We start from the raw sequence: 17,088 nt of genomic DNA, 5'->3' as shown, positions 1-17,088 counted from the left end.
GCTTTTTTATTTTCAAAATAACGTTTCGGCAAAAAAAAGCCTTCATCAGATATTTTTCTTGCTTTGGACCACAGCACACTCAGCTTAATATACCAGTTACATTACATACGTCACGACCAAATAACAGCGATTGGTGAAATTAAAAAAGTACCTGCCTACCGTCGAGCGAACACTGCAAGGTCAGATGGTTTCTACGAAGTGAAACTGGCTGATGAATCAGGCTAGTAACGCTCCAAATCCCGTAGGAAGAAGGGCAATAACGTCTTTCCCCTTGATAAAATTTACCAAATATTCTCTTTGGTCCGGGTTTAAATCCTCGATCTCGGGAATTACTGCCAACACAGAATGTCTGTCTTTGTCTACATTCATCTCGACGCTTTGTTTACTGTTGTGCTGTTCCACAAAAGGGACCCAGACAGACGCTTGAGTTTGATGTCATGGCTTCACAGTTCTTTGCTGCCTGCCTGGTGTCCGGGTTCTTGCAAACCGTCTAGTGCAGGGGTGTCAAACTCATTTTGAACTGGGGGCCGTATCCAGCCTACTTTGATCCCAAAGGGGCCGGATCAGAAAACTCATGGCATATAAACCCCAAAAGTAGCAATAAGTTCAAATATTTGTGCAAAGAATCTATTACAGAAATCTTTTTTAATTGATGAACTCTTTTACAAAATATTATAATATTATGAACAACTTGAAACTTTAAGAAAAATGCAATTTCAACACAATGTCCGTGTCTTCACTGTCATTGTCACTGTCAGCATTTTTGTGTTTGACCATGTTCATTTGTTACACGACATAGTGATATGGCACCTGTTATAGGAGCGTCTGGAACAGCGAACAGATCAAGTGGTTGAGCGCGTTCATGCGCTGCAGTAAAGAGCAACGTTTGTTACTTCAAACCAGGTCTTGATGGGAACATGTACGGGAAACATTTGGATTATTTTTCAATGGAGAAATAATACGCCACGATAAAGAAGGTTTAACACGACAGTACAGCTCTGGCAGTTTTGTGTCTTTCTATGGGAGTGAATGGAAGCGAGAGGAGGACACGCCCCCCATGCTTCCAGGTGTGGCCCCGCCTTTACCAGTTACGCTGATTGCCAGACAATCCGGACAGGGGACTCAGCGCTGCGCTGCGCAGCATCCTGCGTCAATGGGTTAACTTGTATGCAAACAGGAATAAGTTCAGTTTTCTTGGAAAATCCTGCACTCGGCTCCACTTTTCTCATTTTTGACATTTTTCTGATGAGGGTGTCACGGTCAACAGTCAAAACGATCGTCCTTTAAGAGCGTTTGGAAAGAGACAAGTCTTCATTTGTGCTGCTCTGGTGGGAGGGGCCACGTACAGAGACGCTGGAGACGCTGCTGTGCTCAGCAATGCAGAAAATTACCAATATTTTAATAGAAAATATAAATAAAATATTTGAGTAGAAAATCAGCAGAGGGCCAGATTAAAGGTCTTGGAGGGCCAGATCTGGCCCCCGCGCCATATATTTGACACCCCTGGTCTAGTGTATTCTGACTTCTGACCTAGTCGCTGGAGAGAAATTAAACTGAGCGGAGGCACTAGGTGGCGTCAGCCTGACTAACATTTTGCTCATACAACTCCAGCTCTGTTTGTGAAGAGGAAACAACATTATAACACAGGTCACAAAATAGTGTAATATTGTCCCTTTAAGAAAATGACACTGCTCATTTTTGTAGCATTTGTTTTCAGATTTTGATAGAAATTAAACATGAAGTGAAACAAAGTGCAGCTACTGATAAAGACACAAGGAAGTTATGCAGTGAAAAAGCTGTAACTATAACTATTAAGATATTAAAATATGTCCATGAATAAATAAAAGCCTACATGAATAAATAAGACTAAACCAGCCTTACACCAAACATTTCTGGTTTACATTTCCTTAAGCCAATGCGCACCGGTGATTCATCATTTATCCAATAACATTTGAGAAAGAGAGAGGGAGTGAACGAAGAGGAGGGAGAAAGAGAGGGAGTGAATGAAGAGGAGAAAGAGAGAGAGAGAGATAGGGGGGGTCGTTTTGCAAACCTCAACAATTTCACAGGATTGGTTTATGTCGCTCTTTTTTTCGTGCCGCACCCTTTTTATTCCTCCTCTCCTCCAACATCCACCCACCTCCCGCTCTCCTCCAGCCGCGAAAACATCCACGGAGCTCTAGCCGGACTACCTTAGCATCCCCACCCGCTTCCAGGCACCAGAAAATGGGAGTAGCGGGACTCTGACGCGCCGTACGGGAGCACCGGAACCACCGGAACCACCACGCACTGGGCGGGAAGGATGCGTCGCTGCAGCCGGGAAATGTTGCTTTTGTTCGGGAGCGTGTGTCTGTGGATGCCGTCGCTGGCGGAGGTAAGAACCGTGCGTAACCTCCTGAACATTGTTTGCACAGCTTATTTCTTACCGATTTTGACATATTTGTGATTTAAACGTGGGTATTTTTGCTGTAGCGCGTGCAAAGGTAAAGCCAAGACCACGTTGCTTGTGCGTAAAATCAGCCAATTAATCGCTTTTGTGCAATTATCCCAGATTTGTAGCTCTGTATCGGTCTTGGGCACCCCGTAACCCCACTTTGGCTCCCTCCCGGTGGGGTATCATGACGGGAGGGCGTGATTGGAGCGTTTTCCCCGTGGTTGTTTGGGCACGGACACCACACGGGCGGTTGGATACAGTCAAAACCAGTCACTCAGAACCAAGGGGGGCGCGCTGTGCTCAGCTAGCAGGTGCCTCCTACTAGTTCCTATATGGTTTTCTATAAGGAGTGAAGCGTTATCGTGCGCAAAAACAACGCCAAATCATCAATAACACGTGAAATACAGCGTGCAGGGGAGTAATCCAGGTTGGTTTCGTGTTTTGTGAGGCGTTTGGTGGGTCTGGATCAGGTTTTGGCTTCATTTTTTAACCCAATTTTCTGGTTGTGTTCACGTTTCATAGTAAAACGTTTCTTATTTTCTTATTTAAAGGTCAAATATTGCACAAAATTGACTCTGAATTGAGATTTAAGCCATGTGCCTCTTCAAAAACACCCACGGAGTTGTGTTTTGTTTCATTCACAGTCCTGGTTTATGAGTCTGTTTACGTCTTCAAAGCTCAAAATGCAAAAAACCTCCACCTTGTGATGTCATGTGGTGGTAGTTTTCAAGTTAGCAGCTTTAATTCAGAAGAGATTTGCAAATCCAGGGCTTAAATTATCATCGAAGAAAAGAACGCAGCCCAAATGTACAACATTTGTGTGTTAAACGTGTGTGAATGAAACAAAACCCAACTCCAGGTCTGTTTTTTATGAGCAAACATTATAATATAGATTAGATAATATCGCAATATCGGCCATGTTATAGTTAAAATATAATCGCAAATGTTATCAAAACTACTAATACACACACAGTAGAAATATTAGGGATGTAACAATAACCGAAATATCGTGATATCGTATCGTCAAAAGTCTCACAATAATATCGTGGGCTGTCGCAATATATCGAATTATCAAGTTTCTTTGCTTAAATGCATGGTTTTATAGTAGAAACAGCTGATAAACATCAAAAACTACAAACAACATGAAGTAAGATTGTTTTTACAGCTTATTTTTTTACGATTTTGACATATTTGTGATTTAAACGTGGGTATTTTTGCTGTAGCGCGTGCAAAGGTAAAGCCAAGACCACGTTGCTTGTGCGTAAAATCAGCCAATTAATCGCTTTTGTGCAATTATCCCATATTTGTAGCTCTGTATCGGTCTTGGGCACCCCGTAACCCCACTTTGGCTCCCTCCCGGTGGGGTATCATGACGGGAGGGCGTGATTGGAGCGTTTTCCCCGTGGTTGTTTGGGCACGGACACCACACGGGCGGTTGGATACAGTCAAAACCAGTCACTCAGAACCAAGGGGGGCGCGCTGTGCTCAGCTAGCAGGTGCCTCCTACTAGTTCCTATATGGTTTTCTATAAGGAGTGAAGCGTTATCGTGCGCAAAAACAACGCCAAATCATCAATAACACGTGAAATACAGCGTGCAGGGGAGTAATCCAGGTTGGTTTCGTGTTTTGTGAGGCGTTTCGTGGGTCTGGATCAGGTTTTGGCTTCATTTTTTAACCCAATTTTCTGGTTGTGTTCACGTTTCATAGTAAAACGTTTCTTATTTTCTTATTTAAAGGTCAAATATTGCACAAAATTGACTCTGAATTGAGATTTAAGCCATGTGCCTCTTCAAAAACACCCACGGAGTTGTGTTTTGTTTCATTCACAGTCCTGGTTTATGAGTCTGTTTACGTCTCCAAAGCTCAAAATGCAAAAAACCTCCACCTTGTGATGTCATGTGGTGGTAGTTTTCAAGTTAGCAGCTTTAGTTCAGAAGAGATTTGTGATTCCAGGGCTAAAATTATCATCGAAAAAAAGAACGCAGCCCAAATGTGCAAGATTTTTGTGTTAAACGTGTGTGAATGAAACAAAACCCAACTCCAGGTCTGTTTTTTATGAGCAAACATTATAATATAGATTAGATAATATCGCAATATCGGCCATGTTATAGTTAAAATATAATCGCAAATGTTATCAAAACTACTAATACACACACAGTAGAAATATTAGGGATGTAACAATAACCGAAATATCGTGATATCGTATCATCTAAAGTCTCACAATAATATCGTGGGCTGTCGCAATATATCGAATTACAAGTTTCTTTGCTTAAATGCATGGTTTTATAGTAGAAACAGCTGATAAACATCAAAAACTACAAACAACATGAAGTAAGATTGTTTTTACAGCTTATTTCTTTCCGATTTTGACATATTTATGATTTAAACGTGGGTATTTTTGCTGTAGCGCGTGCAAAGGTAAAGCCAAGACCACGTTGCTTGTGCGTAAAATCAGCCAATTAATCGCTTTTGTGCAATTATCCCATATTTGTAGCTCTGTATCGGTCTTGGGCACCCCGTAACCCCACTTTGGCTCCCTCCCGGTGGGGTATCATGACGGGAGGGCGTGATTGGAGCGTTTTCCCCGTGGTTGTTTGGGCACGGACACCACACGGGCGGTTGGATACAGTCAAAACCAGTCACTCAGAACCAAGGGGGGGCGCGCTGTGCTCAGCTAGCAGGTGCCTCCTACTAGTTCCTATATGGTTTTCTATAAGGAGTGAAGCGTTATCGTGCGCAAAAACAACGCCAAATCATCAATAACACGTGAAATACAGCGTGCAGGGGAGTAATCCAGGTTGGTTTCGTGTTTTGTGAGGCGTTTCGTGGGTCTGGATCAGGTTTTGGCTTCATTTTTTAACCCAGTTTTCTGGTTGTGTTCACGTTTCATAGTAAAACGTTTCTTATTTTCTTATTTAAAGGTCAAATATGACACAAAATTGACTCTGAATTGAGATTTAAGCCATGTGCCTCTTCAAAAACACCCACGGAGTTGTGTTTTGTTTCATTCACAGTCCTGGTTTATGAGTCTGTTTACGTCTTCAAAGCTCAAAATGCAAAAAACCTCCACCTTGTGATGTCATGTGGTGGTAGTTTTCAAGTTAGCAGCTTTAGTTCAGAAGAGATTTGTGATTCCAGGGCTGAAATTATCATCGAAGAAAAGAATGCAGCCCAAATGTGCAAGATTTTTGTGTTAAACGTGTGAATGAAACAAAACACAACTCCAGGTCTGTTTTTTTATGAGCAAACATTATAATATATAGATTAGATAATATCGCAATATCGGCCATGTTATAGTTAAAATATAATCCCAAATGTTATTAAAACTACTAATACACACACAGTAGAAATAATAGGGATGTAACAATAACCGAAATATCGTGATATCGTATCATCTAAAGTCTCACAATAACATCGTGGGCTGTCGCAATATATCGAATTACAAGTTTCTTTGCTTAAATGCATGGTTTTATAGTAGAAACAGCTGATAAACATCAAAAACTACAGACAACATGAAGTAAGATTGTTTTTACAGCTTATTTCTTTACGATTTTGACATATTTGTGATTTAAACGTGGGTATTTTTGCTGTAGCGCGTGCAAAGGTAAAGCCAAGACCACGTTGCTTGTGCGTAAAATCAGACAATTAATCGCTTTTGTGCAATTATCCCATATTTGTAGCTCTGTATCGGTCTTGGGCACCCCGTAACCCCGTTAGGGATGTAACAATAACCGAAATATCGTGATATCATATCATCAAAAGTCTCACAATAATATCGTGGGCTGTCGCAATATATCGAATTATAAGTTTCTTTGCTTAAATGCATGGTTTTATAGTAGAAACAGCTGATAAACATCAAAAACTACAGAGAACATGAAGTAAGATTGTTTCTACAGCTTATTTCTTACCGATTTTGACGATTTTATGATTTAAACGTAGGTATTTTTGCTGTAGCTTGTGTGTAAAATCAGCCAATTAATCGCAGTAACAGCTGATAAACATCAAAAACTACATCTCCCATGATTCATTTCAGCGCAGACAACATGAAGAAATATGTTTTTGACTTGAATTCTTGGGATTATGATGGAAATAACTCACAACAAAATCTTGTCAAGGTATTTTAAAAGCAAAAAGAGTGTCCCATCTACAATTATATCAGCTTCTTCAAAATATCGCAAGAAATATCGTACCGTGAGATGTATATCGTGATAATATCGTACAGAGAGATTTGAATATCGTTGCAACCCTAAGAACTATATTAGCTGTTTACAGTTTGAGAATGATGAGAAACTAAGACCACTGCCACTGCGATTAATAATTTAAAAGTAAATATTATACATTTTAAATGGGAACAAAACTCTCAAAATGTTGCATATATAAAGAGAGCAGGAGTGTAGAGCTGCTCGATTATGGAAAAAAATCATGATCACGATTATTCAAAAGATTATTTTTTAGTTACACGATGAATTTATTCAGCATTTCTCTCTAAAATAACACGTTGTTATTGATAATTTACGCAAAACTTTTAAATTGAAAACAAATTCAGGCTACAGATATGAACCTTAGAGCAGTTTTGCGATGTATAAAACATAAAATGAATAAATAAAATAAACTTTGAACATGAAATAAGACATGGAAAAACATAAATGTATCCAAAATAAACTATATATCCTGCTGTTCCACAATCTCTGTATTTTTTTTTCATATATATTTTATTTAATTTTTGATTTTTTTTTTTTAATATTGTGGTCTTACGGCCACACAAAAATGCCACAAAATATACAAGTGTGCAAATGCCACATTTAAACCCCCTCCTCCCCATTCCCAAACCCCAATTCAACCTCCCCACACCCACCCTTAACAGACGCTGAAAAGAAAAAGGAAAAAAAAAAAAATAATAATAATAATAATAATGATAATAATATTGACCAGAAAATAATAATAAAAAAAATAACATAATTACATTAATATATACAAATGACATACATTTACATACATACACATAAACGCACACACTCAAACACTCACCCATAACAAATACATTCAAAAATATATAAATAAATTAAGAAAAAATAAAAAAATAAAATAAAATAAAAAATAATAATAATAAAAAATAAAAATAAAAAAATAATAATAACAATAAAAAAAAAAAAAGTATAAATTACATATTTAAATATATGTGTACAGGTGTCCATATTTTCCAGAACATATCTTGTTTGCCATTTCGTTCATAAGTCAATTTTTCCAAGGGAATGGTTGATGATAACTGAGTTAACCATAATCTCACAACCACAATCTCTGTATTTAAAAAAATCAAACAAATATACTTATTTATATTTTTACCCCAATAATAAACTTTCTTAAGCTTTAACTCAACTCAGTTATATGAGTTGAGATCATTTGACACACAAAAATCTAAATCGTGATCAAAATTCAATTAATTGCACAGACATACAGGGGAGGGCAATTATATATATTTTTTTCCATGGGGCCACATGAGAAACAGAAAATATTGTGGAGGGCCAGGCCAAAATATTTAACTCAATTCTGCGTAATATTAATTGTATTTCTTTATAAAAAGCAGTAAATATAATTGTTTTGACGAGCTGGTGAGACTAAGCAATGAAAAAGTAACGTTGCCTTACAAAAAACATCATTAAAAAACACGTCTGAAATAAAACCAATGCAGCTTTAGTCCATGCATGAGGTAAAATGATAAAATATGTTTATTTTGTAATCCCGAATGAGCTTAAACGAGATGATCAAAGTCAAACAAAAGGCTTATGTGGTCGGGGAGCTGCACAAAGCCCAGTTCTGATATAGAGGAAGCTGAAACCTGTGCTTTGGATTTAAAGGTTGTATAGAGGATTTTTTTAAGGGAAGAGAAAATACAGCGACAGTCCTTGTGCGCGTTCAGAATTACTGTTGAAGTTTCCTGTCTAGAAGTAATTCAGCGACCGACGCGTCAGTTTTTAGACCCTTCGTCTGCTTCGGTCGCGCCATCGCTGGACGAGATCTCCAAGAATCACCTCAGTTTGGCTTTGCTCCTTTTCCCCATCTCTTCTTCTTTCAGCGACCTCAAAAACGGACTTTCTTTTGCGGCGAACCGGTCGTGGATTCTCGTCCGCCGTCGCGACAAACTTTGTGCGAAATGTGAGGAAGCGACAGTTCGAAAAAGCCTCTAAGAACCGCTGCGTAAACCACGTAATCCCCGCGCGCCGACGAGTCAGTTACACTAGGGAGTTTGATTGACAACCTAACAGCCAATAGAAAATGAGGGAGCCTCGTTTTCTATTGGCTGATGTTTATCTGGCCTCAACACGTCCACAGTTGATAGATTTTCTTTCTTTTTTTTTTGGTCATCATAATTACAAAGCTGCTGCGTCTCTGTAATGGTATTTTAATCTTTCACTGACAGTTTGAAACTAAAAAAAATCCTCCATACAACCTTTAAGCAGGTACAGTAAATTATAGGAGCTAAAAAAGAAAACACTGGCGAAGCACCAGGCTGCAGTAGTAGAAAATACAGAGGAGGTTAAGTCTATAGTTGTAAAGAAATGACAGAAATTGATCTTTACTGTGAAAAATAACTGAATGTTGTATGTCTTTTTTGTACAAGTATTTTTTGTAACTTTTCCGGTCGAGGGAGCATTAAATGTCTTTTCTTCAAGGACACATTATTGATTTGTCCGGAATGTTTCACAGTGTGGCATTAAAGCTTTCTATCCTCCTGGAGACCGAACCAGACCGAGTTACAGGTCAGTTTTGTTTGAGATATTTTTGAGCTGTAAAACCGCCTGTAACTGAATAAATGTAAGGTAAAGATGTTTAATGTCACACTGTGGAACATTCCAGACAGAGCAATGACATAGAAACACAGAAACAAGCTGGTGAGAAACTAAACCAAAAAGTTACACAATGCACTTTTAAAGCCGTAAGTTAAACTAAACTAATGGCACGACAGTGGAGGAATCAATATTGAAACAGCCCGATCACAAGGCCGCCGTATTATTCCATTAAATCCTTGCCATGTAGCGTCCTTCCTTCCTTCCTTCCTTCTTCCTCCCTTCCTTTGTAGTTATTCCTCTGACGTATTTGGCTGCGTTCATACGTTCTGATTTGAGCTACATTAAATCCTGATTACTGAACAATTTGGGGAAAATATCTCATTTCTAAGGGGTGTAACGGTTCACAAAAATCATGGTTCGGTTCATTTTCGGTACAGTTTGGGAACAAAGTACAAAACCATTTGCTTGTTGTTTATTTGTGTTTTTATTAAACTAACAATTTGTTTTTACATTATACAAACGTGAAAATAAAATAAATGCAAAGTGCTGCTTGGTAATACTAATAAGTTAAATAAAATATTCTCAAATAAGCAACAAATGAATGAAATATTATAAAAAACAAATTCATTGTAAATAAAACTTTTCAAAAAGTAAGGCACTAACACTAACGGTTCAATAAAGTTCATGAGTGTGAAAATCATTCATAATCACTCGTGGAAGTCCGTTTTCTTTTATGCAATTATGCTCTATGGGTAGTTCTAGAAATATATGTCCAAGGGGGAAAGAGATCCAGGATTTTGATTTATTTTTTATTGAATCGTATCAAATCGAAAGCTCACTGTATCGAAATATGTATCGTATCATGGCCTATGTATCGAGGTATGTATCGTATTGGCAGCACTAACAGTTCCAGCACCAAGTTTTATTCAGTCTTCTTAGTTTTAGCCAGAAAAAAACAACTTGTCCACACTTGTCTGCAGTAAGTGCAGATCTGCTGCAGTTACAACTAGGGATGGGCATTCGATGAAATTTTCTTAATCGATCGTCGGAAGAATTAACGATCGATTATCGATTAATCATTAACGTTTTTATATTAAAATGATCATCATCATTATTACTATCTGCACTACTAATCTGCATAAATAAATTTAACTTTACAACATATAAACCGTAACGACTCTAGAGCCACATCAGCCCGTTTACATTATAATGTGTTTTTCAGTTTTGCGCAACAGAAACGAAACTTAAAACCGCATCACTAATTTGCACAAACTAAGAGAAGATAAAAACACAGCTCTTGTCGCTGATGCAGTTCAACTTCTGTCGGATTAAAAGACATGACTCAGTGGAATACAGGTTAGTGTGACCATATTTGCGTTTGTCAAAACCAGGACAGCGTACGGGGGGAGGGAGGTGGGGACTCGTCATCGACATTGCGCGACTCTCACCTGGTAAAACTTTTTCCCACTGGACACAGAAACATATGTGCTGCTTTGTTCACTGTGCACATGGACTCACACTTGTCCCGAACGGAACGGAAAGCGTGGAATTTCTTGTACAAGTCATCGTTGCGCATCGTTCGCATTTGCATTTCAGTATGTTGCACGCTGACCGACTGTGTTTTCTCGCTCCTTCTGATGCAGAGAGCTACATGTACGGACCCCTGTTTGGTCAGGCTACACACAGCAACCTACATTCGGTTTGTCGATTAAAACGAACGTAATCGATGAAATTCTTAATGATCAATTAGCGATTAATCGACTAATCATGCCCATCCCTAGTTACAACGTCCCCAGCGGTTGGGGGGTGAGCAGAGATTCTGTGCCGATGAAAGGCAAAAGTGAAGACCGCGGCACAATGACCGTAGTTTTGCGTAGTTTTGTTGTCGAGGTGGTCGCCCTAACTATAAAGCGCTGCAGGAACCACTGCCACCCCAATCACAGACGAGTTTCCTTGTGAATATTAAAGATCCGAGTCTTCTGTGGAGCTGCGCATGTAGTGGTGGAATGTAAACACGATGTAAGAATGTAAGAACGTCCTGTACTGAAAAGGTTCGTCACGAATACATGTACCGTTATACCCCTAGGAATTTCTATTTTTCTGACAAATATTGCAATGTGATTTATGATTTGGGTTCGGTAAAGCAGTAACGGAGGGAAACAGGGGCAGATTTTTTACATTCAAATGTCTCTTATTCAGAAACTAGAGGGACTATTGAAATAAGTAAAGTATCAGAATGTAGGAAAAAAAAATGTAAAAAACTCATGTCAGTAATGGAGGGAATGAAATATGCAGCACTTTTTGGGCAATAAATACAAACAGTGATAACTCTTGGTTCTCACTTACATATCCTTAACAAACTGGTTTGAATATTTGCTTCATATAGTTTTCTACCATATGGTACAAGATTAGGTTGAAAAACCTCTTACTTTTTGAGTCATGAGATTTTTTATTAAGAAAGGTCATGGTAACGGAGGGAAAAGTAACAGAGGGAAAATTGTGCAAACAAGTAGAAGGTGCATGATTTTGTGTAATTTGTCGCTTTTTTCTTCCTAATACTTTAATATTACTTTAAAATGAAAGGAAACTATTTCTATAAAATATGTCAGTCCTTCCAAGCAAATTTTTATCATTTTAAATACATAAAAAAAAAAATAAAATCATGTACCTTCATCAACAGTTCAAAGATGGAATAACACAAGATATGATGAAATACATCCATTTATTTACATGATTTTCAGGTCTTTGAAATTTGGGAAATAATTTTTGTTCCATGTTTCATACATGGTCTGTTTAAAACATATGTAACTTTAGAACCAAAAATGGTACAGAAAAAAGGTAAACAGTTTCATAAACTAGAGTACATATGTATCTGTTCAATACATTTTTATATCAGATGCATTAACTTGAATTTTTGGCCTTGTTGTTTACTTCTGCTTGACCTGGGCCCTTTTACACTTTACATTTAAGTACTGGATTCTGTGCAAAGAAGACGACACGGGGAAATTATTACAGGTGGTTTTATAGCTCAAAAATACCTTCCTGCCACAAATCTGACCTGTAACTTGGTCTACATTTGTCTCCGTGAAGATATAAAGGTTTAACACCATCCTGTGAAACATTCCAGACAAAGCAATAACACCTTCATGGAGAAAAGCATTTGACGGACCCTCCTCCACCAGAAAAGTTACACAATGCACCTTTAAAGCTCCAGAAACACACTTGTAATGCAGTTTATCGAGACTTACACTTTACCTTCCAATCTGGTGGGATTTTGTAAAATATTAGAGATGACGGAGCAGAGTTAGAAAGTTAGAATCATAATTAAGCGATGAATGTTCGTTTTGCCTGGCCGATAATTGAGTAATAACGAATTAATATGAAGTCCTCAGATGAGCGTGTGAACATATGGTCCGGCTTTGGTCCGCTACACTGGAATCCTGCAGAAGAAGAATCAGAACAGCTCCGTGTGCGATTCAATTACACCCAGAAGCGAGGGAGGGCGTCCGAGCGAGGAGCGAGAATACACAATGCAAATCAGTTTTTTACATTTGTGCCGCATTAGACTAAATTCGACACATATTTAGATGTAGAATTAGGACTGAGGTATCATTAAGAAGTTGCCAATACGATACATATCTCGATACAGTGAGCTTTCGATTTGATACGATTCAATAAAAAATAAATCTAAATCCTAAAAGTCTTAGTTAACTCTTTCCCCCTTGGACGCCCACTAGGAACAACCCATACATATATATTCTAGGGCTACACCCATAGAGCGTAACTGCATAAAAGAAAACAGACTTACACGAGTGATTATAAATGATTTTCACACTCATGAACTTTATTGAAACACAGACATATTTGGTACATCTGGAAACCTTAGACCAAACTTTTTTCATCAAGGGCCACATATCTAAGCACAGACGAAGCAGAGGGCCGATCGAGGGCCGCAGACTGAAGCTCAATACAGTGAGTAATTGAAATATTTGCATGTTTAATATGTTAGAATGAGCCATCGGTTTTTATTACAATACGCACATGCAGTGGAGCCAGGTCCAGAATCTCTGAAAAGTTAAAACACGAGCTGTTTCCAACGCGACACGCACAGATCAGACTCACCGTCAGCCGCAGCATCCGCACAAGAAGCGAGCTGTTTTTATTAGCGCTTACAGTTCATGCAAATTAGCCATGCAGTTTTAAGTTTTGTTTCTGTAAACCGTAAAGAAATGTGCACCTGAAGCTAAAATGCTGCCAAATTGTAGAAGTGCTATTGTTTTTGGGGGGGGGGGCAACTAGGGGTGGGCGATATCTCTATTTTTAATATATCGAGATTTTTTAAAAACTCGATATGAATTCTGACATATCGTATATATCGATATGATGCTTATATTCAATTTTGATTTCGCTGCTTTGCTTGTTTGTCTTCTCTGTCTTCGCCCGCGCCCTCGCCTCCCTGAGTTTGTTCGCTCGTGTCTCCTTCACTCGTCACTGTCGCCGTGAACGCCGAAAGTTGCTGCCAGTGAAAAGCTTCTAGCGCCACGAAACTTTTCCACCATTTACAGACAAAACCATCAGCAACACATCCTCATATTCCACTGAGTCATGTCCTTTGTCCAAAAGAAGTTGAACTGCATGAGTGGCACGTGGAGTGCGCTGTTTATGCAAATTAGCCATGCGCTTTTTAAGTTTCATTTCTGTAAAACGTAAACGTCTGCGCAAAGCTGCAAAAAAATAAAATAAACTAATTAACACTATAATCTCAAACGGGCTGATGTGGCTCTTGAGTCGTTATGCTGTATGTCTTGTAAAGTTTAGTAATGTAAATTCTATTTATGCAGAAGATTTTAATTAATAATCAATGTTGCAGTGTCACTTGTACAAAAGTGTTTGGAAACGTTGGGTTTGATCTGCAGTGGATTGTGGGATTAAACCTCATAGCTCCTCACTGCTGGAACATGGATCTGTTAAAATAAGGAACATCCTGAGCTTCTTCTGTTAAATGAGTTCATGGTTCTGGTTCTGGATAACAGAGTTAATGCAAAGATGAGCTTGAGTTGAGTTGTTTTATTTATGAATGAAACAAAGGAAATATGTTTTATTTCTTTTATTTGACAGTTAAATTATTATTTATGTAATTAGGGTTTTTTGTAATCTTAAATGTTCCTATATGAACTGCCTACTTCTTACACTTTAATTTTTAAAAAAAGGACCTTGTGGAATTTGGCATATTTGTTTTTGCAGTTTTCCGTTTTAGGGGGTTATTTTTTCCTGTACAGATATCGAGATATAGCAAAATATATCGATCCATATCGCCCAGCCCTAGGACCAACTCTCTTGCAGCCGGACTTGCCGTCTTGTCTCGGTCTCCCTCATGAGCGTCACGTGACAACGGAATGAAACTAATCGAACGTCGTCTCCCCAAGAAACATTATAGACACTATTAGAGTTAAATCGTGATCGCATTAAATTGAAAATACAACCACACGTTAATTTGTGCTGAGAAAACACATTTAGATATCAGTAAATTATAATATTATATTAGGTCCTTATGTGCTGCAGATTTTTTTTAATGACGGTAATGAAACTGATACCGTTGTTATTTTTTGATACCGCGGTTTACCGTAATACTGTATTACCTCCCAACACTAATGCAGAGTAATTTGGGCCAATTCGCCTGGAAGCATGAGGGCCAAACAAAATTTGTCTGAGGGTCGCATTTGACCCACGGACCATAGTTTGGACATGCTGCCTTAGACTCTGAACTATTCATTTATGGATGTTTAAATGTGATTCATCTCATTTACAGGTGTATAACAGCTCACTGAAAATGAGAGTTTACCTGGTCAGGTGCAAAATCGAAAACAAAAAACTACTTTCAGCATCTGATATATGCATGTTCTGAGTACTATATTCATAAAAAAAAAATTTTAAATATATTTGTCAAAGTATTTAAACAGATTTCATATCACCAGATACAGTATAGCCAAGTGTACACCTGTTTTTACCTGTTGTTCACCTGTGTGCACCAAATTTCTTTCCATTTAACTTATTCAACTCCTTTAACTTATTCAACTCGTCGTCAACTCACGTCTTTAGTGACACAGCGGAGGTGTCAAAACACGTCATTAAGGAAACAAGGGGGTCGTCAAATGTCGTCTTCACGGGGGAAAGAGTTAAACCACTTCTTGTGCAAAGTTCATATGAAACACAAACATTTTAATCATCAAAACAGTGAAAATGTCAACACAGTTACCACGAGCATCACCTCTTGTGTTCGCTCTGTGTGAACATTTTATGGTCCTGGCAAATTCAGATTACAGTGGTATTTCACAGTTAAGACACTTGAAAAGAATTTAAGATTATTAAAATTGATAAAATATTCAAAGTTAAAAAGGTTATGTTTTTTTTGCAGTGGTGCCAGTGTTTGTGGTTTTTTTGTCAAGGATCTTAAGGGTCAGTTTGTTTCAGAGAAGATCATTGTGTTCGTGAATAGTTTTGAAGTCTGGAGTCTAATATCTTTGAAAACAGAAGCAATTGAGACTAGTTTTAATCTTCTTCGCTAAGTGTTTTGTGTGACCGATAAATTTGAGATTTTCATCCAGAAGGAGGCCGATGTCTTGAATTTTCTTATTGTGAATAGTCAACTCAAAGTCACAGTTTTTTGTCTGTGTACGCACCGAAAAACAAAGAGAAACTGTTTTTTTTTTCCACATCCAAAGTCAAGTGAGACCTGCTGCTTTTGTTAAAGAAAAGAACACACAGATATACAGGATTTGTGTGTTAAAAATGTGTGAATGAAACAAACAAAACACAACTCCACACAGATCAGAAAATAGTGTGAGTATTTTCTTCAACATTCTACATTTTTTGCTCGCTGAACAAACTAAAGAAAAGAAAGACCCAATAAAAACTATAAAAGTCTCTGTAACTTCCATATGACTTTAGTCCAGACGATATTTCAGCCTTATCGGAAACTACAGCGCCTCCCAGACAGTTCGTACACAGATATTGGATGTGGTGACGGCTCTTATCTCGCCGTGGCCCGTTTCCCGGATATTGAAGACGAATTGGGTAATTTTTATTTTTTATTTCATTTTGGGGGAGCACATTTAATACACTATATCAGAGAAATTACAGGCTGTCTGGGAATTGCTGCTTTTTCGTCTGAAGGAATGACAAGTGGGAGACAAGTTTGTGCGATAGTGAACAGAAATGGCAATAATTTATGGCTGTAGCTATCGAACTGCTTGTTACACTCAATACTGATTCCGATACCACGATGATAATAAAAACACTCTTTATTTAGACAATCGTTCTTTCTTTTATGTGGTCTCATATCTGTGTAATCCCTCGGTGGTTCAGGAAAGCTCCACAGTCGGCTATATTTTTACTTCCAGATCTTGCGAGACAAAATTGCCACAAAATTGTGCACAGAAAAAGAAAAATTATTGTGTTTTTACATTTGCATCGGACAAAAACGGGTTACACGTTGGCAGTGTTGGGGAGTAACAGATTACATGTACCAGGAGTTACGTAATCAGAGTACAAATTATGAGTAACTGTATTCAGTTACAGTTACTGTTTCAGTGAGTGGTAATTGGATTACAGTTACTTTGTTGAATTAAATGGATTACACAGAGGGATTTTCCTGTTTTCACATTTTAGGCTATATCCGTTTTTTGTTTTTTTTTCAGTAATTCCACTCAAACCAGGACTAAACCAGACTAAACTAGGAATAAATCAGGACTAAAATAGGACAAAACCAGGACAAAACCAGGACTAAACCAGGACTAAACCAGGACTAAACCAGGACTAAACCAGGACTAAACCAGGACTAAACCAGGACTAAAACAGGACTGAAAC

General features: G+C 38.1%; 1 pseudogene; it reads left to right on the top strand.

Moving 5' to 3' along the window:
* The first annotated feature begins 2,155 nt into the window (after nucleotides 1-2,155).
* Nucleotides 2,156-17,088, top strand: part of LOC110170674 (neurotrypsin-like) — a 108,784-nt pseudogene continuing 93,851 nt past the window's right edge.

This window comes from Boleophthalmus pectinirostris, unplaced genomic scaffold, assembly GCF_026225935.1.
Source record: "Boleophthalmus pectinirostris isolate CB_2022bp ecotype Guang Dong unplaced genomic scaffold, ASM2622593v1 HiC_scaffold_14, whole genome shotgun sequence".
NCBI classification, from domain to species: Eukaryota; Metazoa; Chordata; class Actinopteri; order Gobiiformes; family Gobiidae; genus Boleophthalmus; species Boleophthalmus pectinirostris.
The sequence above is the reverse complement of the archived record's forward strand: the minus strand, read 5'-3'. Positions and strand labels throughout refer to the sequence as shown.